The 21775-nt window shown below is 42.2% G+C and overlaps 1 pseudogene; it reads left to right on the top strand.

Annotated features, from left to right (window-relative positions):
* The first annotated feature begins 6126 nt into the window (after window positions 1–6126).
* LOC105052789 (beta-fructofuranosidase, insoluble isoenzyme 3-like) lies at window positions 6127–16083 on the top strand (annotated as a pseudogene).
* The last annotated feature ends 5692 nt before the right edge of the window (window positions 16084–21775 follow it).

Genomic DNA, 21775 nt, shown 5'->3' with positions numbered 1-21775 from the left:
ACGAGGACCGATGCATTTATATTGACGGGAGTTGACACTCCTTCGATAGTCGACGATACATCGGACTCTTACGAGGACTGATGCATCTATATGGACGGGAGTTACACTCCTTCGACCTTCGACGACACATCGGACTCTTACGAAGATCGATGCATCTATATTGACGGGAGTTGACACTCCTTCTACGGTCGAACTTTCGGGTCGGACCATCGGCTAACACGCCGATCGGGCCCCGACCAAAGAAAGGCGAAATGCCTGCGCGACCGACGTCGCGACTTCCGACCGAGCTACGGTCGGTCGAAGGATATTCGGCTTGCCACCGTCTATCGCACAATGCGACCTCAGTCGCATTCATGATTCACCGACTGGGCTACGGCCGGTCGAAAGATATTCAGCTTACCACTGTATATCGTGAGGCACAGTAAGTATACCCGACACAAGGGTATCGGGGTCCGACTTATCGGTGCTCCCTCGACCGAATGCATCGGACGACATTCGACTGAACGCGTCAGAGGGCTCCCGACTCAACAGACGCGCCCGACTGACGACCTTGACTATCAAAGATCGATCCAAAGTCGAGACTTACTCTACCTTCATGGCGGTACGAGTTGCCGAACGTCCTAACCGACCTATATGAGTTAGCGACTTATATGAGTTAGCGACTTACGAAGACCTCCAACAATACACAAAAAGAAGACCGAGCAGAGGAAAAAGTAAAAGAAGTTTTCATTCAAAGTCAAAAGGAAGTTTACAAAGTCGGATCGAAGGCCAATTACAAGTATTCCAAAAAAGGAAAAGATAAAAGAAACAAAAGTCGGCAAGGCCCGATCATCCCTCTGAGTCGATCTCCTCGACCGACGGAAGATCGGGGATAACTGGTGTATCGATCACGATCGGTGCTGGGTCGACGGCCGAAGCAGGACCATCGGTCGGCGGGGGGCTGGCAGTCGGCTCTACTTGCTCCGGGATGGCTTCCTCCGCTACGGCGACGCCTCTCGATGGCTGGTCGGCCATCTCCTCGGTGGCTTGCTCCTCGGCCCCCGGTGGGACGATACTGCTGAGGTCCAGCTCTGGGTACAGGGCCTGGACCGCATCCCGACCATCCTCGTACCCCACCCGGTACGACGTGAAGCCTGACTCCAGCATCTCCTCCCGATACTGATTGGTGGCATGGAAGTCGTCCACCGCCTGACTTGCCGACTCCTTCGCCGACCTTGCTTCCTCCTCCGCCCGGCCGAACGAGTCCTTTGCCGACTCTGCCTCTGCCTTCGCTATGTCGGCGTCGGCCTGGGCGATCGACAGGTCCTCCTCGGCTTTGGCGAGCTTCTCCAGGCTGGCCCGAAGCTGCTCGCGCTCGCCTCCAAGTTCGGCAGCAACGCCATCCCGCTCGTGCCGTAGACGATGCACGGTCCGGCCCTTGCGTTTGGCTTCCTTTTTGGCCGACCTTAGCTTGGCCCCAAGCCGGGAGACTTCGTCTGCCAACTTGGCCTCCCGGTCGGCCGACTGCTTCAAGTGGTCGACCAGTATTGCTCGGTCGGCTTCGGCCGCCGCCGACCTTTCCTTCCAAGCCGCCCGGACATTCCCGAACCTCCGGTATCCGGCTTCAAGCTCCGACATGGTGTAGATCAGCTGCCGACGTAAGTGTTTCGTCAGGAAAACAAAGTGACAAAAATTCTAAGAAAAAAGGAGGCGAAACAAGACTTACCTCGACCATGGTCGGGTAGAACGAAGACAGCATCTCGGTCACTTGCCGAGACCTCAACGCCTCCACGTCGGTCGGGAGGAGGATTCCCTGGCATAGCCTCCTCGCCAAGTTGTGGTCGGCCAACGCCGACGCCCCTTCGGGGAACTGTGCGCTGGGCGGCACAGTGCGACTCTCCGACCTTGTTTCGTCCGCGGGGTCCATCGGGGCCTTCCCTCGATCGGCCGCCCCGACCGACGGAACCGACAGCGAGGGGATGCTCGAGGTTGAACCGGCACCCCCCGTTGCGGCCACAGACGTCGCCGGATGATGTTCGATTTCCCGAACGTCATCCGGTTCCACCGCCGCCGGTGAGGCCGCCGATGTTCCTTCGGCCGCTTCTTCCACCGGCCTCGCCTCCGAATGCGCTGTCGGAGCCACGAGCGCTATGACCGGCTCCGATTGATCGGCCGCCGATGCTTCGACGGTCGGCGCCGCTGGAGTAGGCTTCTTCGGAGGATGCGAAGGTCCTGCCCCCGATGCTGGCCTCTTCCTTGCTGCAAATTGCCGAATCTCGGCGTCGGTCGGCCGCATTCTTGGAGGTGTCCCTGCGATACCGACAGATATGTTAATCAAAGAGCCGGACAAAGGGTCGAATGAAAAGAAGACCGGGGGATCGGGCGATACCTAATCGGGGGACCAAGCTCAGGCCGGCGTCATAGAGAGCTTGTTCGGTAACAAGCTCCCTCTGCTTCGGAACCGACATATCTTTAAGTCGGTAAAAGTCCTCCCGGTCGTCCGCCTCCACCCGGCTGTTGTCATTTGCTTCGGTTCGGAGCACGCCCCAGTGGGAAGGGAAGCCCCAAGGAGATGGAGATGATACAAAGAAAAACTGGTTCTTCCACCCATGGATGGACGATGGAAGATCAGTGATGAAGGAAAGACCCTTCCGGGGGTTGAAGAGCCACCACCTTCGGGCTTTAGGATGGGGTCGGAGCACAAAAAAGGCCCGGAAGAGCGAAATACGAGGGTTGGTCGGCAAAAGCTGACACAACAGCGCGAAGCTGATTATCAGTCGGACAGAGTTCGGCGCCAATTGCGCCGGACAAAGTCCGTAATAATTCAGCAGATTTCGGACGAACTCCGAAATCGGGAGCCGAAGACCCGCGCGAAGATCTTCGACATACAACGCCAGTTGGCCCGGCGGAGGGTTGTTAACCCGACCGCCGGCCCCTGGGATGGAGAGTTGAAACTGCTCCGGGATGCGATACTGCTCCCGAAGCCGATCAACGTTCGGCCCCGAAAGCGAGGAAACCTCAACTTCCGGAGTCGATCGGGAGTCGTCGGTCGGATTTCCCGACCGAGCTCCCCGAGTCGGATTTCCGGCCATCACACCAGAATCGAACAAGAAGAGGAAGAAGCAAAGAGGAAGAAGAAGCAAAGAGGAAGAAGAAGAAGAGGAAGGGAAGTCCACGAACCGGCAATGAACCCTTTTGGAAGCAGGAGGGAAGACGACTGCCGGCGATGACTGAGAAATCGCCTGGACAGAGTTTCTGCAGCAAAACGTTGACAATGAGGTCCTGGGTCCGGATGGTCCTATATATATAGGGCCGTCCGATGGCCGAGATGCCTCCGCACCGACCGAAGCCTCACGGATGTGCGACACGTGGTGGCCTCGGGCCCTCCTTTCGGCCTGATGACTCGGCGCGCCCATCCCGGGACGACCGCACCGCCCTCATTAAATGCGAGGGGCGCCGGCCCAACCACCCCCGACATGTGGCAAACGGGGCCGCGGTTCCGTATTAAATTGTCCGCGGCGATTCGCGTTTCCGATGGGACGCCTGATAGCGCACCGTGACGTCCGTCACGTTCCACAGAAGGCGGCGGATATCCGATCGTCTGACACCGAATCATCCGGCGCCCGACCTCCTGACGCCGACGTGATGTCTGACGATGATAAGATGGGATGTCTGACACCTGACACCGACGTGACATCTGACACCGACTAGACGTCTGACGCCAGCGAATCGCTTGGCATTCATGAGACGCCTGACATCGTATCAACCCACAGTACAGTCGGAATTTGGCATACGACGAATCCACTCCTTTTCGCCCGGGGTTGCTGCCCAATTAAAAGCATCGGCCAGCTCACCGTCCGACTCAGGAGTGGAGGGGGGCAACTGTTGGGGAATACCCATCGACCGACCGACCGATGGCCGGAGGGACCGACCGACCGACCGACCGACTGACGGCCGGACCGACCGACCGACGGTCGGACCGACCGACCGACCGATCGACTGACGGCCGGAGGGACCGACCGACCGACTGACGGCCGGAGCGACCGACCGACGGGCGCCATCACCGGCCGATTAACGGCCCACAGCCGATTGAGGATGTGTCGGTCGGACATACTTTTCCCGACCGACTGAACCTAGAAGTCTGATGGACGACTCACGTAAGACTCGCCGACCAACAGAGGGGCCCGACGCCACTCAGCTGGCCACCGACCTAGGGTCGGTCGACTCCTCCGATCGCCGTACAGCCGCCAGCGCTTGTCAGTTCTGACAGCAACATGCGGCACGGCCCCTTAGGGGCATTGTCCCGCCGAGGGCATTGTCAACCCTAGTGATTTGACAGCCCCACGGCGATATGACATTTTCACGGTGACTCTGACAGTCTACAGTGAGTTGACAATTCCTCAATTGTCCGCGCCATTAATGACGGCGCCATACCGTGCTCCACTATATAAATCGGGGAAGGCAACTGTGCAGGGGATCTCTCCACTTCTCGACTTTGAATCCACAGGCTCGTTCCTCTCTCTCTCTCCCTCTCGATTGAGCTCTCTGTCTTCATTTCACTGTTGCCCAGTCACCTCTCTGACTTGATCGTCGGAGGATCCCCATCGGAGCCGCCTCCGGTCAGTGTGGACTTTCCTTTTTTGCAGGCGCTCGTTCCCCGGCGATCAGACGATGAGGCGATTGGCCGCAACAAGTCTATTTATATCAAAAAAAAAAAAATCGATCCGATCGGCCTGTCAAACCCTAACTGATAAGCTAATATAGACCGATCCAACCTTAGGCATTATCTCTCTACAACAAAGCGACCCATTGTTGAGTCGCTGACCTGATATTGATCCATCTAGTTGACCCACTAGTATTCATTGGTTCGATTAACTATTCAGAGGTGTGTTTCTTGATCGGATTGATGTTGCGGATTCATTTTAAAATTCTAGTTGTTGATTTGTAAATTATATTTTTATCATTATCAAGAAATTAAAACATTTATATTCCAACTTTCAAGGACTATTTTTCGTATGCCCTTCTTATAGATGTTAGCTTTAAAACCAGATGGAGTAATGCATCCAATAAGGAGTCAACTGACTTCCAGGTAGAAAGGACTACTTTGTTGATTGTATCGTTGAAGAACCACGATCTGTCAAATTTGAAGTAGCCTTTTCTGTATTGAGGCAGGAAGAAAGTGAGGCTGATAGGTGCACGGCCAGAACAAGAGTTTGAAATGGCCATCTGAGAAAAGAAGGGGCATAGATGATCACATCTCGTGGAAATAATTAAGAACATGGCCAAGTTTCGCCATTATGGAAAAGAACGGAGCACTCCATGATCCTTGGGTGAAGAAATATCAAGAAAAATGACTTTCGCCATTATGGGGTTCTCACCACCGTTAATTGGTCAACCATTTGTTACATATTTACATAACTTTGGCTCCTTCATTATGTGATGTAACTAAAAGGATGATTATATAACGGATGGTTACAGTCTGCCAGTTGAATAAAATCTGATTGGAAATAAGAAAAATGAAAAATCTAAGATTAACATGATAGATGGCCATGATCATAAAGGAACGAAAATTGATGAGAATAAAATCCAATTAAACGGGGCTGTGCTCCCAAGAGCCTGTACCACAATTAGCTCATCTACATGGTATCCTTTAGTTAATTTATACGTGAAATCCTCCGGGATATGTCATCGCAATCTTCTCTTCGGCAGTTTTTAGAAGTGACAGCTAGCTTCTGGTCAGAATATTTCAGCTAGAAGTTATTTGCGTGAAGGAATCGACGCTTGAGCAATTCATAATTCATGATTCATAACCATCTTTTAGTCTAATTTTTGCTCTCTGAAATTTAGAGATTGCTGAGATTATCTTAGTAATGCCCATCCACTGAACTGGTTAGATGTACATATTTTATTTAGAACTTTGAATAACATGTCCACTCTAGGTCCTCTCACCAATATCCCTGAGCTTCCTTTGCACGGCCAATGATCACTTGACATGTCACGTATTATCCATCTACTAACCAACCATAGCCATGCTTTGCAAATCCATAGTGGCACGCATCCACATCTTTTTGGCTCGAGAGATTTATCTGGTGCAAGTCGTCCATCATCCTTCTACAGTGGAATAATTAAGGGGTCAAGTACTTTAGACTTCTCAAGTGATCAATTCTTGCATCCATCAATCGCCAGCCGCGTTCAGTTCATACAATCTGCATGAAGAATGCGGCTCCATGCACAGGATAGATGATTGATGAAGGGATTTAATATCCATTTTATTTCTAGTTTGGTTTGCAAAAAGATCGGGTTATGCTAAGCGCTGCGCCGCCAGGCGCTAAACAAAGCATTTTCCCACATGAATTTGGCATTGACGATTGAAACATGGCGACATCTCAAAACTGTTGGGGATGCCGTCGCTGGTACTTGGAAGGCGAGGTAGCAATTGGGAAGAAGAGTAGGAACAGGTTGTTATCAACCTTCAACCATTTCCTTTGCCAGACTTCCCTTCGGATCAAGTCGAACAGCCTCTTTTACATCATGATAATACCCTGAAAGGTGTAGGGTTCGTTTTCTTTGCTCCCTTTTTTTATAGTTAGGATTGAACTAATTACATGTTTATTTAAGATTGGCCTTGTTGCAGTCATATGGCGGCTAGGATTTTAACTTGTAATTGTTGATTATGACTTGAATTTGGTGTGACCCGCCGTATGAATTCGATCCGTTTTGATTTGTGTACATCTGAACCTCCTACAAGAGCTAGTTTTGTCTTATCAACTAATTGGATACTAAGAAAGGAATGTACGGAAAACATGTTAAAGATGTAACTATATCACCTAATATTTTTTTACAATATTTTTGAGAAATAAACTTTTTTTTTTTGACAATTTGAAAGGCTATGTCGTGGCATACTTTTTTATTTCCTACCAGATATATGGTGGTTTAGTTTTTCTAAGAGGTACCTTGGTGGTTCTGAGGTCTTTTGTTGACTAGGATTATATTATTACCAACTGCTGATACAAGTACGCGCGCGCGCGCGCAACACAAATACATAGAGAGAGATGAGTCCATGATATATTATGCTGCTTAAATTATTTTTCTATGTTAATTTATTGCTTCCCTGCTATACATGAATTTGATAGTGGCTGCTTGCATTTCCTTTGGTGCAACTGCATGCAACCTCTGCATCCTATTCTCCCATCTGACAACATAGTCAAGTCTTTCTGGACACCTTTTTTTCGATAATAGAGTTGTTGATACCCAACTCTTGCCAGGTTGGTTCTAGTGGGAATCTTATCATTGTAGCTTAACCAAAAAAAGATCTTAATTAACTTCAACTACTGTAATACTACATGCGTATGTTGGTTTATAACTTATCCACTTTCCTTATTTAGCTTGATATATTACTATTTATGGCTGATTCCTCTTGTCTAATTTAGCTTTTTGATACCTCACTGTATTTTAGTGATCATTCCTTATATGATATATTGTACATTGTACCGTACGTACCTTTAGTTTATCGGATAACATAATGTAATATTAGCTTTTTAGTTTTCCACCAATAGTTTGTACGACTCATTTCCGGTATATTTTTCCTCTCTCTCCCTCTCCATCCTTCTTTTTATATTAATTCTCTCTGGAGTTCATTGTTTCTTCATCTCTCCCTCGCACTACTAACTCTTCCTGAGATCCTTCAGCTTTGGAACTCTTAAATGGAAACTTTGAAAGGGACGACGTGGATACTGGTGGTGGTTCTCTTGAGTTTAAGGATTGGAGTGCTGGATGCTTCTCATGTGGTGCACCCTCATCTCCGGCCCTTACATGTCCCCGTTACCAACTCTTCGTTGAGGTCTGGCAATCACTTCCAGCCTCCCAGAAACTGCATGAATGGTGACACTCCCCTCCCTCTTTCCAACATGCTGCCTCTTCTTCTCCTTTGGTTTTCTGATTTCTCCACCACTTATATATCTCGGACTAAAACTATTAAGTTTGCCTTTTTGTTTTTTTTGTTTTTTTTTGGTTAACTTAATTAAGACATTTGATGGAGTCAAATTTTCCATCCTATCTCTTATTTTGGGTTTTTTCTCGATCCTATTCTTTGCTTTAGGTTCTTTTATTTTTTTTTTTATCTCTTGTTCCATTTTAGCCGTTGGATGCTGACATTATGTGTTGTTTCCACGAACGCAATTGACGTGGCGAGCAGATCCAAATGGTATGCAACATACTCATTTGTCCTTTATTCGATCGGTTTTATCGATGACCAATTTTAAACATGATTAATGACTTATACACGCAGGACCAATGCATTATAATGGAGAATACCATCTATTCTATCAGTGCAACCCCAAGGGCGCGGTGTGGGAGTCAGGCAACATTGTGTGGGGGCACTCGGTCTCGGTGGACATGATCAATTGGATAGAGCTGGAGCCAGATATTTACCCGTCAAAGCCATTCGACATTAATGGGGCTTGGTCCGGCTCCGCGACAATTCTCACCGGCAACAAGCCAGCCATTTTGTACACGGGCATCGACGGAGCCGGACGCCAGCTCCAAAACATCGCGTTCCCGAAGAACTTATCCGATCCTTTCCTCCGGGAATGGATCAAGCCGGATAACAATCCCATCATCTTCCCGTGGACCAAGGCCAACCACCCTCTACACTCATCCAAGAACACCGGCATGTGGGAGTGCCCTGACATCTTCCCGGTGGCACTCGGGGGAAAGAAAGGATTGGATGCGTCCGCCTACGGGAAGGGCTTGAAGCATGCGCTCAAGGTCAGCTTGGACGTCACTGCCACATCTCGAGCCCAACATATGTGTGAGATGCAGGATGATCGTACATTCTTTAGAGCAAATCCTAAAAAATATACGAGGTCAAAAATTTTCATTACAACCTCAACATTCATAATGATTAATTTTAATAATAATTAATAAAATTTATATAATTATAAATTTAACTCCTTTAATCATCCGATCCATATCAATGATGCTCTATTTACTCATCCGTGAATCCAAATCAAAATCAATCACGAGTAAGAATTTCCACACACCAATACGAATATAATAATAATAAATGAAAAAATAACAATGATTATTACTCATATCAATCTCATGCCAAAAGATTCCACGATTCATAAAAGTTGTATAGCAAATATTTATTTTTTTTACATAATAAATCACATCTTATAATTATTTTCAGACAATACACATCAAATATGATTATATTAAGGTGCTCGTCTCTAGATTACCACGATTACGTATCGAGGTCGTGATAAGATAATAAAAGTGCCTAGTTCTGTGGACTATTACGATCATTCGTGCAAAAGGTAACAAAGTGGCTAGTCCTGTGGACTACGACAATCACGTTTCAAGCCCATGACAGGCATAAAAAAAATAGATAGTCCAAAGGACCACAGATGCTCAACTCTAAACTACCACACCATGTTTCAAGTCCGTGGCGGGGTCTCATAAAGTGGCTAGTTCAAAAGACCACAAGTGCTCGATCTGAACTACTATGACCATATTTAAAGCCCGTGATAAGGCACCAATAAAGTAGCTAGTCTAGGAGAGTATAAGTGCTCAACCCTGAACTACCACGATCACATTTCAAGTATGTGATAAGAGATATCAATAAAGTGGCTAGTATAAAGCACTACAATCCCATATATAATTACACAACTCAATTATAAACTTGTCAGATATTATAATTCACAATCTCATTCTTTTGCAAAACTTGATGCGCATGATTACGAGAATCCATCCAAGTCAATATCAATGTTATGTCATACATAATTTCATATAAAATCATACATATACTTAACAAATAAGTATATAACATGTAACTATAAAAAATAACATAAATCAAAATCATCGATGCATAAAATAATTTTTATATAAATTGATGATTAATGTTCAAAAACTCTTACCTTTATTCATGATTGATTCAACATAATAATCGATGAACTTTTCGATCTACGAACTTAGAAACAATATGTTTCGACACCTCTTCGTGTAAATAGTCACACCTCTATATGATCAGAATTAAACATAAAAATCATAAATAATTAGAAACGATAAAAAATTAAAGTAAATCTCTCAACATCATAAGTTTAAGATCCCTCTTAGAGTCCATCAATTGGTCTGGTTATCTAAGTATCTAGATCCTTCACTGATCCATAAGATTTCTAGAGAGAGAAATTCATAAAAAGAGAGAAAAAATTTAGAGAGAAAAAATAGAGAGATTAGAGAGAAAAACTTGTAGAGAGAGAAAGTGAAGAGAGGGTAGAGACAGGAGAGAGGAGAGAGGAAAGATTAGAAAACTCTCTCTTTTCTTTTTCTTTTTCTGATTTTTTTTTCTTCTTTTTTTCTTCTTTTTTCTTCTTCGTTGAAACAGGGGAAGAGGAATGTTTGGAGGCCGGCCACCTCCCATGGTGGCGACCCTTTGGAGCCGATGCTGATGGCCCCAATCCTCGACGACCACGGCAAGGCCGCATTTGATGACTACAATCAGTCCGGCAACTACAGCTGGTCCGATGAGAGAAAGGAAAAGAAAAAAAATAAGGACGGCTTTCTCCATGGAATCCAACGGCCACCTAGCCGGTGGAGGCATCAAAGAAACTAGGAAGAAGAAGCAGAAAGAGGGGAAGAGGCCATACATTGTCTCCAGTGAGGTGTTTGGGTCTCTTTTTGGATGAAAACTAGCGACAACTCGTTGGAAATACATGAACAAAAATCAAAAAAATCCAACTAATTTTGCTGGCGATTTAATCGGAGATTGGGTTGTTAAGCTAAAAGAGGAGTGTTGTGGCCTATTTATAACCAAGATCTAGACCTCGGTTGAGCCCTAGATCTCCCGATCCTTACCGAACTAAGGCAGAGGAGGCCGACTCCCATCAGGAGGTCTCCTCTTTCAAATTTATTTATTTATTTTTTATTTTTTGCTTGAGGATGTGTGTAGGAATTCAAAAAAATCAGAGTCCTTACATTCTCCCTTCTTAAAATAATTTCATCCTAAAAATTAGCATGCTGTAAAACCAAAATCTTAAGAATTTAAAATTCTTATTTTATCGTCGAGCTCCTAAATAGCCTTTTCATTTGAAAAGAAATTCCAATCTTCTAATATAACATCCTCCAAAATTAGAACTAATCTTTTTGATCAAATTTAAATGACTTAAACCACCACGCTATCGCTACGCACTTTGATTTAATCTACCAAATATCTAGGGTTTGCTATATAACTTCTAAACCAATAAAATAGTAGATTGTTAATTCCTCAAACTACAATCCAAAATACAAATTATTCATCAACACCCTATGGATCATTTCTATCATAATTTCTAGTATTCATAACCTCAAGTTTCTGATACCATTATGTCATATCCTTAGTGATCATAATCTTATACTCAAATATCTTTTACGATCTTTACAGATCATAATCTTAAGTTTTGATATTATTCTATCACAGTCTCTAATGACTTTAAACCTCTGATATTATCTATCATATTTTATTGATCATAATCCAATATTTTGATATCACTTATGTCACAGTTCCTAGTGACCTTAAACTTAAGCTCTGATACCATTTTATCACGCCCCAAGCCCAACACCTGAGTCGGATACATGATGACCGCACACTCCCTAGAGCAAGCCTTAAAGAATATACAAGACTTAAAAATTTCATTACAACCTCAACATTCATAATAATTAATTTCAATAATAATTAATAAAACTTGCATAATTATAAATTCAATTCATTTAATCATCCAATCGATATCAATGATACTCTATTTACTCATCCGCTCATCCATGAATCCAAATTAAAATCAATCATGAGTATCCTGCCACTTTGAGAAGAAAAAGAGAAAAGGAGGAGAGTGAGCTTTATAACCCAATAAAAATTTTCACACACCAACATCAATATAATAATAATAAATAAATAAATAATAATGATTATTATTCATATCAATCTCATGCCAAAATATTTCATAATTCATAAAAGATGCATAGCAAATATTTATCTTTTTGTGTAATAAATAACATCTTATAATCATCTGAAGACAATACACATCAAATTCGATCATATTAAGGTGCTCGGCTTTAGACTACCATAATCACGTATCAAGCTTGTGATAGGCAATAAAAGTAACTAGTCCTGTGGACTACCACAACTATCTGTGCAAAGGATAACAAAGTGGCTAGTCCTATAGACTATCACGATCACGTTTCGAGTCCGTGACAGATATCAAGACAGTAGCTAGCCTAAAGGACCACTGATGCTCAACTCTGAACTACCACATCATGTTTCAAGCTCGTGGTGGGGTCTCTTAAAGTAGCTAGTCCAAATGACTATAAGTACTCAACCTTAAACTACTACGGCCACATTTAAAGCCTGTAATAAGGCACCAATAAAGAGGCTAGTCCAAGAAAGCACAAGTGCTCAACCCTAAACTACCACGATCTCATTTCAAGTCCGTGATAAAGCATCAATAAAGTGACTAGCTCAGAGCACTACAACCCTATATACAATTACACAATTCAATTACAAATTTGTTAGATATTGTAATTCACAACCTCATTCTTTTGCAAAACTTGATGCGCATGATTACCAAAATCCATCCAAGTCAATATCAATAATATGTCATACATAATTTCATACAGAATCATATATATACTTAACAAATAAGTATATAACATATAACTATCAAAAATCATACAAATCAAAATCACCGATGCACAAAATAATTTTTATATAAATTGATGATTAATGTCAAACTCTTACATCTTTTTATGGTTGACTCAACATAATAATTGATAACTTCTCGATCTACAAACTTAGAAACAACATGTTCCGACATCTCTTCGTGCAAATAGTCACACCTCTATATGATCAGAATCAAACATAAAAATCATATATGATTAAGAGTGATGAAAAATTAAAATAAAAACCTCTAAACATCATAAGTTTAGGATCCCCCCTAGAGTCCATCAATTGGTCTGGGTTATCTAAGTATCTAGATCATCTATTGATCCATAAAATTTTTAGAGAGAGAAATTTATAAAAAAGAAAGAAAGAATCCAAAGAGAGAAAATTCTAAGAAGAGAAAATAGAAAGATTAGAGAGAGAAATTTATAGAAAGAGAAAGTGAAGAGAAAGGGTAGAGAGAGGAGAGAGGAAAGAGAGAAATTTTTTTTTCTTTACCTTTTTCTTTTCTTTTTCTTTTTCTGGTTTTTTTTTCTTCTTTTCTTCTTCTTCGTTGAAACAAGGGAAGTTGGAGGCCGGCCACCTCCCATGGTGGCAACCCTTCAGAGCCGGTGCTGATGGCCCTAATCCTTGGCGACCACGATAAGGCCGCGTTCGATGACTACAATCAGTTTGGCAACTACAGCCTCTGGTGAGAGGAAGAAAAATGCGAAAAAAAAATAGGGGATGGCTTTCTCTATGGAATCCAACGACCACCTAGACGACGGAGGCATCAAAGAAACTAGAAACAAGAAGGAGAAAGAGAGAAAGAGGCCATACATTGTCTCCGATGAAGTGTTTGGGTCTCTTTCTGGACGAAAACCAACGACAACTCGTCGAAAATACATAAACAAAAATCAAAGAAATCCGGTTGATTTCGCCAGCGATTTGATCGGAGATTGGGTTGTGATGCTAAAGGAGGAGTGTTGTGGCCTATTTATAACCCAGATCTAGAGCTCCGTTGAGCCCTAGATCTCTTGATCCTTGCCGAACTTAGTGAAAGGAGGCCGACTTCCATCAGGAGTCCTCCTCTTCCGATTTCTTTCTTTTTTTTTTTATTTTCTTTTATTTTTTTTGCTTTAGGATGCGTGCAGGAATTAAAAAAAATCAGGGTCCTTGCAGTCGCAAGGTTTGATTATTATACTGTGGGAAAGTATGGCCATCCTCATGATAAGTGTGTGCCCGACTACACATCACCGGATAGTAGCACAGGGCTGGGGATTTATTATGGAAATTTTTATGCCTCCGAGACGTTCTTCGATCCAGCAAAAACAGCGGAGGATTTTGTGGGGGTGGTCGAACGAGTCGGAAACAGCTCCGAATGAAAATACTATAGGCTGGGCCGGGATACAGGTGAGCATGCATGAGTTGTTCTTAGCTTCATTTATGTTGATTCTATATGTTATATGAGGTAGTCGATGACATGAATGTTGCTTTCTAGATTTTATTCTAAAAATGTTCTTATTCGCTTTGTTCTTTCTGTTGACTTTTATTGTGTTAGGCCATTCCAGGGGTTCTTTGGCTTGATAGCGAGCCAACGACAGCTTGTGCAATGGCCAATCGAGGAGCTTGAAAGTCTTAGAACAAAGCATGTTCATATCCATCACAAGAAAGCGAAAAGTGGAAACTACATTGAAGTAAAAGGAATACAAACTTCGGAGGCTAGTATCTGTTCCTATTAGTACTGCGCACTACTTTGAAGAGTTCTTACGTTTTGTCTATTATTCCATGCTCTTATTTACTGGCATTCATCATTTACTCTGCATTTTGCTGTATTTTGTTGCAACTTCATTAATATGTTGTTCTTCCAGTAAAGGTTAAGCTTTTTCCTTTTTCTTTTTCAATCTTGGTTTTTAAGCTATCTGCATGCTCCTCCTACTAGCTTTAAAACCATTTCCCACTACTGCAGTGTATTCTACTTTTTGTATAGCCAGGGGCTTGTTTCTCTTTGTTTTCCGCTGTTTTAAATTCCTAGAAAGTAACCTATTGTTCGAGAACCTGATCTCTTAAATGAAGATGTCGATATCTGTAGTAGACTTACCATGAAATTTGTAACAATCTACAAATGATTATCTTATTACATCAAGAAAAATCAATTGATTATCTTATCCTGCATCTGTTCTTTATCTTCTTGTCAGACTTGGAATGGTATTAGTTAGGTTGTCGATCTCTCGTTTTATTTACAGGCAGACGTAGAGGTAACGCTTGATGTGTCAAGCTTGGAAAAAGCTGAGGATTTTAATCCCGCTTGGACTGATCCGCAGAAACTGTGTGGCCTCAAGAACGCAGAAGTCCAAGGTGGAGTTGGGCCCTTCGGGCTCCTGGTTTTGGCTTCTGCAAAGGTGGAGGAGAGAACTGCTGTATTTTTCAGGGTGTATGATCCCATAAGGTTTGCCATCCTTCCTTCATCCACGTTCCTTGTTTCTGGTCCCCTCACAGAGTTATGGAGTCATTGACCGTGGCTCATCAAAAAGAAATTACAGGGTAAGCAAGAGAGCACAAGAGCTCATTGTGATTTTTGTGACATATAACCACCACCAATGATGCATAATCTAAACGCATCACACTTGAAACAGATCACACAATTGGTCTCCACAAAATCGCCGTGCTCATGTGAATCACACTATAAGATTGTCAAGATTATGTGATGGTGTTGTGTAATCAAAATATGCCATTTCATCTTGATCGGAGAGGTGTTTGTGTTCGACAAGCAAATGCAGAAGTCTACCTTGTTGGGTTGGATTTTGATTGTGTGGCTGGAGATATAAAAGCATTCTGGCTCAATGGTTTGCGCCAAATTGAAGTGTACCGCAAGAAGACATGCCGACACCCACATGTCTATTGTAAAATACACTGCTCTTTGACAAATAAGTAATTGCTGAGATAATATTAGTCAATGTCACTAATAGTCCTTGTTATATGTATAGGTCTTCTTTAGTGCCACGTGTCTATGAACCAACCTTCGCTGGCTTTGTTGATATTGACATAGCGAAAACTAGGAGAATCTCTCTAAGGAGTTTGGTTATGTTAATCACTCTCTTCATCTACTTATGCTTTTTTGATCATATGTTCCCTTTAAATCTTTTTTTTTTTTTTTTCTGATGATATATGTTCGCTTTAAAATAGTTCAGTGAAATTGTCGAAAGATACTTTTCACATTTAATCTCCTGTTACCTGTTTATATGCAGATTGATAACTCTGTGGTCGAGAGCTTTGGTGCTGGAGGCAAGACATGCATAACATCAAGAGTTTATCCGGCATTAGCAACAGGACCGGATGCACATCTGTTTGTTTTCAACAAGGGTTTAGAGGACATAAAAGTTTCAGAGTTGAGAGCATGGGAGATGAGGAAGCCTCTCATCAATGCAGGGTAACGTGATATCTTGTGGGCTGTATAAAATATGTTGTCTTGCACTCATAAAACCTGATTAGAGCTTGAAAATAAGGTTCGTGTTTTTTGATGGAAGCATTGACTTTTCTTAAATGAAGGATTCATAAAGATGGAATGGTATATTTTCTTTTTTGGTAAAAGTCGAATTGAATGTTAGACAATAATTTCATGTGGAATTTCTATTTAAAGTGATGCGATGGTAATGTATCAATACAAGGATTTGCATTTCTGTAACTTGGCTGTGCATTGTACCGCAGACTCAAAAAGGTCCCCTTCCTTTCCAGAAGCACAAGTGAGTAGAATCCTGCCCATAAGTAGAGCTATGCCATACTCAAGCCTTCTTCTTAATGTTTTCTGGGAAAATCCATCTATTTGTGGTTGGATTTCTGAAAACTCTGCCAGAGCATGCAAATAAGTAAAGTGGTACAAGATGTGCCAAGCCTATCCGAGGAAATAAAGTATCATGATTTACACATAGAGTGCTTCTAAAAGCTTCATGACCATTTGCATAGACTTAAGGTGAGATCTCCTACTTTCTGGTGAGAAGGCATGTTTCCTTCAAGTTGCAAGTACTAAAACAATCGCTAACTGCATGCCTTCTAGTACTGAGTCTTTTTTCAAGGTCTCATTTCCTGTCTATAGCTATGATACGGAACTCTGAATCCTAGCATGAGAATTCCAGTAGCAGTCAAGTTTTAACACTAACTTATTACACTAGCAAGTCAAGTTTTAGCATCGCAAGTCATCCCAGTATGATATTTGCACCAACATATCTGTTAGGTATAAAATATCTCCGGCCGAAGTTCGTAAAAGCTGATTCTTTCAAAAATTTTTTGGCTTCCGACCTTGTATGGCATCTTTCTGAACTCCCTCGACTGTTCGAGCTTCCATAATACCATCCGGACTTTTTCGATAATGAGCTCCTCCATTCATATACTGGACTGCTCCAAATGCTCTCCGAACTTCACTATCAGCCGATTTTCTATAATGATCGACTATTCTCCGAATCTCTTTCAGACTTCTTCCGGCCACGAACGGCTTTACTCTGAACTTCTTTCAGACTTCGTCAATGTCCGAGCTTCTCCAACAGCAAGACTTCTACAGTAACTAGACTCCATCCAAGTTTCTACGACGGTCGACCGCCTTCCAGATTTCATCCGAGCTCCTACAAGAGTCGGATCCCAGCCGAACTTTTACAGCGGATGGATTCCAGATGAATTTCTACAACGAGCAGGCTCCACCAGTCGGATCTCTACTCCGGACTTCTATTGCAAGCGGACTTCATCCGAGCTTCTACAACAAGAAGTCTTCATTCGAGCTTCCACGGCAATCGGTCTTCGTCCGAGCTTCTACAATAAGCGGCCTCCTTTCAGACTCCTACAAAAGTCGGACTCCGTCCGAACTTCTACAGCAGAATTGAATCCCCGACTCCTCCAACGTTCGATCTTTTCCAGTGTCCTCGAGACTCCTCTAGCGGACGAACCTCCACAGCGCCACCCGAACTCCACTGTCGGACAACCCTATGTCGGATTCCTCATGAAATCGAACCTCTCCGACGGACAATCTTCAGACGAGCTTCCACATCAGGCAAATTTCAAATGGACTCCTCTAGTGATCGGACTCTTACCGGACTTCTCCAACAGAAAGTTTCCGTCCGAGCTTCTACAGCAGATGACTTCTGCCTGCAGCATCAGCGCCCAAGACATCCGACAACAGTGGACTCGTCAGCAACCTCGGAGACATCCGAACCTCTCTTAGATTGCTGAGACAGAGAGCCAGTCTACTCCATCAGACGTCCCAGCCGAGCTTTAGCCGTTCGGCCTGAACTTTCCGGCAAGTCACAACAACGGACATCACTCCACTCTTTGTAACAGATTCCACGTGGCTCCACCGCTCTCTAGCAAGTCGCGACAATGGACACCACTCCACTCTCCATAACAAACTCCACGTGATCCTGAATGGCTCTTTGATGTCACTACTCTCTGTAACAAACTCCGCGTGACCCCGAACGGCCCACTATCAGGCAGTTACAGACGTCGCTGTCAATCAGTTACGCTCTCCGTCTATAAAAAGGGATCCCTATATACGTTCTTCTCTAAGCTCTAAATTCTATCTCGAAACTCTGCTAAAATCCCATTCGAGTGCTCCATTTCTGTTGAGACAGAGTACTGACTTGAGCGTTGGAGGGTCTTATCGGAGTGCCCCCAACTCCGATTTAAACTTCTCTTGCAGGTCCCGGTGGCGGACACGATTTTTTCGACTCCAGCTTCTCCGACGTCGATAAAATTCTACACCAATAATATTTTTTTTTTTGATTAATTGTCCCAACATAAGAAGAAAGCTGGAATTTGGTTATCAGTGGAACAAAAATTTTTTCAGTCCAACATTTTACGACATTAACGTACACCTTCAATCAAACCAGTTCTCTTTTGCCACATAACATAATGAACTTTATTATTGATCAGCCACATGAAGTATTTTGTACTCATGGTGCATTTTATTAACATTGTTTCATTCTTATAACTTTATTAATTGTTTCATAACTTATCACATCAATTCTACCCAACAATTTTTTAAGTACTTCTTTTTAAAGTTAAAGTAATGTACCATTACAAGGCCGGTCCTGATATTTTTTAGGCCTGAGGCCTGTCTGTATCAAGGGCCTCACCATTGTACCCAAGGCCTCATCACTGTCAGGAAGAACTGCTAAATTTCCAGAAATCATGAGCAATCGCCCATTTTGCCACCAATCGTGAGATCGACATTTCACGAATCCAAGGACAACCCCGGTGCTAGCCAGATGTTCTGATGCAATGAATTTCTCTGTAACCTTGCATCTTGCTTTCTTGGTTTAAAAGCTCCATCAGATTGGAGAAATTATTTGTTAGGCTAGGTTCAGCAGCTTAGAGGCGGACCGGTTCAACCACAAGCTAACACATATAAAGGTAAACAAAAAGATGAAAGGGGAAAAACATGTTTGTACATGTTTATTCGTGATTGGACTGTTCCACCTACTCATTGGTAAACCTGGTCTAACCAAAAAATTTCGCATCAGCTTGATAGGAGTTTTAGTCCGGTGGAGTCAACACGGCGTCCCTCGACCAAGGGGAAAAAGAAAACAGGACTGCTTTCACATGCGTGTTGACGGTAACTTGCTGAATGTAGTTTCAGTAGCCATTTGGGAAATAGAACAATCAAATGGAGAAAAAGGAAAATGAAAAGAAGGGCAAGTACGAGACTGCTTTATGCCATGCATTTGCTATTTTTCCAAGCATCCACACGGCACGCACTTAGAAGTTTTAGTTATCCACAATCATCCCATTCTTCCTTCCATACGAGTCAGCCAAAATTTAAAAAGAAAACAATCGAATCATGAAAGCAAAAGAAGAAAATTTAAAAAAAAAATATGAGGCCGCTCTATGTCAGGGGTATGATATTTTCTCGAGCATCTATCCTGCACTTAGAAGCTTTAATTACTTATCCACAATCATCTTTTATACTAGTGTGCTGGTGGCTTTACCCTTCATATTAAAGACAGGCGCCTGGCAAAAAAAAAAAATAGGGGCCTGGGGCGGTCGCCCGCTTTGACCCGGTGCCGGCAGTGTGTACCAATACAAGGATTTGAACTTTATATGTCCAGAGTCAATTCCTTGAGACGGGTGCCCACCACGAGAGCTAACAGACGTACGAAAACAAACACATAGTGAAAAAATTTATTATTATTATATAAATTTTTTAATCATATTATTTATAGTTTTATCTTTATTACTTTATTATTATTATATAAATTTTTTTATCATACTATTTATATTTTTATTTCTTATTTAAAAAATATAAAAAATAAAAAAATAAAATTTAACATATGGTATTGTGAAAAGTTATCCTATAATTTTGTGTCAGCTTGGAATGCCACTCTAATACCTGTGTATTACTTTACTATTATTATATAAAGATTATATAAATTTTTTTTATAATATTATTTATATATTTATTTCTTATTACTTTACTATTATTATATAAATTTTTTATCATACTATTTGTACTTTTATTTTTAATTTAAAAATATAAAAAATAAAAAAATTGATACGTGACGTTACAGGAGAATATCCTATAATCTTACATATCAATATGGAATGACATCCTAATATCCTTGTATTACTTTACTATTATTATATAAATATTTCATCCTTTGTCATCTACCCATCTGCACAGATCTCAAAGCTCATACTTTATCATTTATCCATTGGCACAAATCTTAAAGCACTACTCTTTATCCCCTTCCTTTGATTCCTACCAAAAAATAAGAACTCCTTGCTAAGTTAGTAGGAAGGGTAGTTCCAAAATTTTATAAAAAAATTAGTTATCATTTGATCCTTGCTAACTATCTCCTGGCGCTGCTTCCGGGTCATCACTGGCGTTCCCCTCTTTCCCTCCAAAGATGGTTGGCCGGGCCCTTCTTTATCCTCTCTCTCTCTCTTTCTTGCTCCTGATTGATCGGTCCCTGACCAAACATCTCTCCCTCTTCTTTCTTTGCTAATGGATTATTGTCGCCAGTCTTCCTCAATAGTGGGTCAGTTGCCTGGCTCTCTTCTCTTCTTAGAGTTGTTCTCTCCAGTATGGCTGGCTGGACCTCTTCTTTCTCCTCTGACCTCAAAGGTTTTTCTTTTTTTGCCTTTCTCTTTTTCTCTCTTATCGGATTGAGGATGAAAAGTGGCTTCTCTCTTTCTCTTATCTCTTCCTTTACTAATGTTGGATGGCCACTGGGCCTCTTCTCTTCGGCCCTTCCTCTCAGTGGCACCTAGATCCTGCGAGCTCGTTGCCGGTTGGGCCAACATAGGTGGCCAACTAAATGGAGCTTGGCCAGGTGCCCTTTGTCTATCCTCTTCCAACGATAATGGTTAATTGATTGGTTAACTATATTTCACCCTGGACAGTTGCAAGGTGGAGGCTTCAAATTTCAAAATTTTGATTGTACGGAAGAATTTAAATTTCAAATGAATGTTGGGGGGAATGAGATGTTGGTGGGCTAATTTCTCTCTCATGCACTTGCACTTTCTCTTGGGTGAATTTTTTCCTCCATTTTTATAAAAAAGTAAAAAAAAAAGGGGAGACAAGATGCCACATGGTGTAAGGCTTATGTTACAGATCGCCAATGGGCTGGACCAGGCCGAGCACAACTCGAGCACGAGAAGGCCCAAAACTAAACAGATAGTATCTGACATAAAAAGTGAATAAACGAGTTGGACCAGCCTAATCCGTTAAGCAAACCCCCTCGTGGCACACACGTGTGTGCTTGGGTCGTGCCGAACCCGTCAGACCTATTTTTAATTTTTTTATTTAATATTAAATTTTAAAAAAATAAAATTTGTTAGGTTAATATTTATTTTTTAGATATAAGAATTTATTATTGATTAATTAAAATATTAAAAATTAAATAGTAAGTATCATGAAACATATTGTAAATAAAAAAATAATAATTAAAAAGAAGAAGAAATAGTTATTTAAGTTTTATAATTTATTATTATTTTAATTAAAATATATGTTAAAAAAAGTTATGAAAAAATATCTCAAAATTTTTATAAATAATTGAATTGCTTGTTGTTTAAATTACAGAGATTGCAAAAATTTAAAAAAAAATAATTTTAAAAAATATATCATAATTTTTGTCCAAGTCC

The sequence above is a fragment of the Elaeis guineensis genome, chromosome 2 (assembly GCF_000442705.2).
Source record: "Elaeis guineensis isolate ETL-2024a chromosome 2, EG11, whole genome shotgun sequence".
Classification (NCBI taxonomy): Eukaryota; Viridiplantae; Streptophyta; class Magnoliopsida; order Arecales; family Arecaceae; genus Elaeis; species Elaeis guineensis.
This window is presented reverse-complemented; position numbering and strand designations above follow the sequence as displayed.